The sequence below is a fragment of the Brachionichthys hirsutus genome, unplaced genomic scaffold (genome assembly GCF_040956055.1).
Source record: "Brachionichthys hirsutus isolate HB-005 unplaced genomic scaffold, CSIRO-AGI_Bhir_v1 contig_396, whole genome shotgun sequence".
In the NCBI taxonomy this organism is placed as follows: Eukaryota; Metazoa; Chordata; class Actinopteri; order Lophiiformes; family Brachionichthyidae; genus Brachionichthys; species Brachionichthys hirsutus.
Window position 1 is genome coordinate 27,041 of NW_027180759.1, and position 3,686 is coordinate 30,726.

The window sequence follows — 3,686 nt, forward strand, 5'->3', positions numbered from 1 at the left end:
AGAAATTGTTCCTGAATGGATAGACAATCTTCATCTCCTCTTAGACCACAAGGAATTTCACTACAGCCTCTGATGTCATGTAGTCCCTTGAATTACGGAGCCGCTTCTATGCTATCAAAAATATGTCACCTAGCACCCAGTAGTGGAATTCTGGTTGGAGAGAGAGGGAGAGAGAGATTGTGAAGGAGAATGGAGGAGAGGGGAGGTGAGAACAAATAAAGTTGGGGCATTTTGAGGTGTACTTTCTGTGCTTCCTCCTGTAATGGCGCCAGAGGGAGGTGATTACTGAGCAGAAAATAAGGGCCAGCTCTCTACTGCTGGTCACCAGAGACTGTTGTTCCATGGAAGAAGTCACTTTCCCCCCAACAAAGGCAAGGAGGGGCCACTTGATTGCCTTCATTTGTTGAACATATTTCATTTCGATGTTTGAAACGTCACGATAACGCGAGTATAGGTGAATGGTGCGGTATCCATAGCAACTCCTGTCACGGCAGGTTTTGTCTTGTTGTGTTCACTAGATCAGAGTCAGGCTCTGCCATCCGGTCTTAGGTTGGACAAAAATAGGTGGTCTTGTTTTTTTTTTTATCAAACAGGGAGCTATGAAGAAAAATGTGGTCGGGACTTATCGGCCCATTTGTTGGGTCCCACTGAACAATCAGTGCTGGTGTTTTAGTTCCAGAGCTGGAAGGACTTTCATTGTGAAGACGGATTTCTGCGTACCTTCAGCTCCCGTATCCCATCGATGAGCTGAGTGCTCCCATTGGAGCGTTTGCGATAGCGGCGGCGTGATGTTGATGCGACTTGGAGAGTGCGGAGGTGGAAGAACGGGATGAAATGAGCCTGAGAAATGCGTAGTCGGTATTAATAATTGACCCCCCCCCCCCCCCCCCCAAGTCTGACGGACACACAGGGTGAGAAGCAGCCTGTAACGATCCAGCGAGCCACCAGAGAGAAATGGATCCTCTCACCACAAAACTCCTGGAGGCGACTTAGAAATCGTGATATCTGAGAGGCGTTTGGCAGGAAAGCTGCATTCAAGTAACTACTGGGGATCATAACAAGAAGTGGCAGCGGCTGATTGAACGTGTGGGATGGCTTTTATTTGTTTTTCTCCCGCCACCCGAAGGAGAAATAGCATTTGACGTGCTCCTTTGCAGAGCTGGAGGCTTAGAGGAGGAACAATCCTAATTGTTCCATGTGGGATTTCCCAGGCGTGAGTTTTAGCTGGTGACAAGTGTTTCTATTGTGTGTTTTTAAGGGGTGTTGGTGAGTTTGCACCAAACGCAGCCAGTGACTGGATGAAGGAATGAGAATGAAAAAAAGTGTTGTTGTTTTTTTAATATCCCAGCTTAGGTGACAGCTCTTCTTTTCTCTGTCCACGCACTAATGACGGTGTAACTGTGGTGCGAGTCCCACGGTGAAAATGTGCACAAACAGGACGAATGAACAGAGACACAAAAATAATCATGTAGAATACCACAGATGACAATCAATGTGTTATTAAGAGGAGTTGGCTGTGCCTTTGAATGCAGCATGTCGAACGTATCAAAAGGATTTCCGTCTGTTTGAGCTTCGGAATATATTTTTACTGTGAATATGGAGCTTCTGACTCAGAGTGAGTCGTTTCTGCTGCATCCTTTATCTGTTCGTGAGGAACTTTGAGAGCGAGACCTCTCACAGGTGTAAGGATGCTCAGCGTGTTATCTCATGGTCCCAGCATCCTTTGCTGCATCACACACATCTACATTTCATTCTGTTTGCTCTCACGCTGTCAGTACACATTTCTATCTTTGTTTGTGCCTTCCATCTTTGTTTCTCCGGTATAAACGTATCCATCCGGGACAGAGGGAGGCACTGGAAGAGGAAGCTGGGTGATTTAGCTTTACTCTATTTGGCTGGTTCTACATTTTCTTCTTTTTCATGTCGATTCGTGCTTTTTTTCTTTTCTTGATTGGTGCGGTGAGTTTCTCATTTTATTTAATTGGCTCCTTCTTTCACATTTTTTTTTTTTTTTATTCATCAGCTTGTCACGCTCCACTAACGCCCACACTCTCTGGCTCTGAAAGGTTTTTCCTCACTAGGAAGTCTCTGCCCTTTAACTGTCCCCGGAATCAATCACTCCTGCGGTGAGGAGAGGCCACCAGGAACTGTCAGTTCTTTCCGTAATCATTTTGGTGAATTTATTTTCTTTCCAGTCTAAATATATTTTGCTTGTCCTACAGATTGGAGCAGAGTCCATCGAAATAGCTGAGCTATATGCAATAACAAGCTACTTTTACTTTGACATTCAGTTGATTTTAAGGCAGCTTGGTTTCACTCGGGTTATGAGGGATTCAAAGATTCCAGATGAGCTGGCCACAAAGGAAAGGTAAAGCATCAATCTTGGAATGAAGAAAGCCAGGCATCATATTCTAAGACAGGAAGAATTAAATGAGCAACTAAAAACATAAATAAACCAGACAGGTAATTCAAAACAAAAACACGTATTTTTCTCCTCCTTCTCCAGGGGACCAAGCCGGAGCTGACACTGGCTCCCCCGCGGCGGCGGCGACCGAAGCGCCCTCCCGCGGAGACACCGGCTGACCTCCCCGAAACCCAGCACGCCCATGAATATATGGGCGTGCTACCTGCAAACCGCAAACTGAAACCGCAAACTGATCCTAGATCATTATTCCCCCCCCCCCCCAGGCGGCCATAACTACGACAAAAACCTGGTGATCCTGAACGCACTCGACCCAAAGAGAGGGAAACAGCAGTGGGACGTGGAGGTTGTATGAAAACAGGCGAGCTGCAGGACTGGATCCCTGTTCTGCTCCAGGTTCTGCTCCAGGTTCTGCTCCTCAGGTCCAAAAACAAGCCCTCCAGGAGGAGGAACGTCGGAGACGATCGACCCGAGAGCTTCGAGATAAAGCGAGGGATAAATGCGTCGCTGAACGCTGCAGCTTCCACTCCCAGGAAAACATCTTCAAGCTTCTCGCGTGTATTTCTGAATGAATCTGTCCACCGAGGTTAAGTCACTCAGACAGTGTTAACGCGTGTTCAATAGCGCCACCACCAGGAAACAGTTTCTTTTTTCTCTGTTTAATCAAACCAGAATAATAAAGTATTTTTGTCAGTAAATGTCGTACTCGGATCGTACAGTACTTTGAAGCTACGCTCGGTTTATGGCGGTTAGAACATGTTCAACAAGTCCACACAGAGAAGGAGAAAACGATCACAGAGCGGCAGAAGCTGCTTCGAATCGAGCTGCACGCCATCTTCACCTCTGACCTCCGAGCCGTCGCAGCAAACGCGTCTACTTCTGCTCCGTGGTGTGATGCGCCGCCTCCTCCTCCAAAGCGACCGACTCCGCCGCCACCCTGACCACCGTCTTTCCTCTGGCGTGGCCCGCCTCCAACTTCTGGAAAGCCTGGGGCACCTGGCTGAACGGAAACTGGGCCTCCACCACCGGCAGGATCTGCGAGGAATCGGAAAACGAAAGAGAGTCGGGAAAACATTCAAGGTTCAGATTTAGAACGTCAGCGTGTCAGACGAGGGAGGTGAGAAGGGTGAGACGGGAGGGAGGTGAGAAGGAATGGGGGTGAGAAGGGATGGGGGTCAGACGGGATGGAGGCGGGTGAGACAGGAGGGAGATGGGTGAGACGGGATGGGGGTGAGACGGGACGGAGGTGAAACGGGAGGGAGGG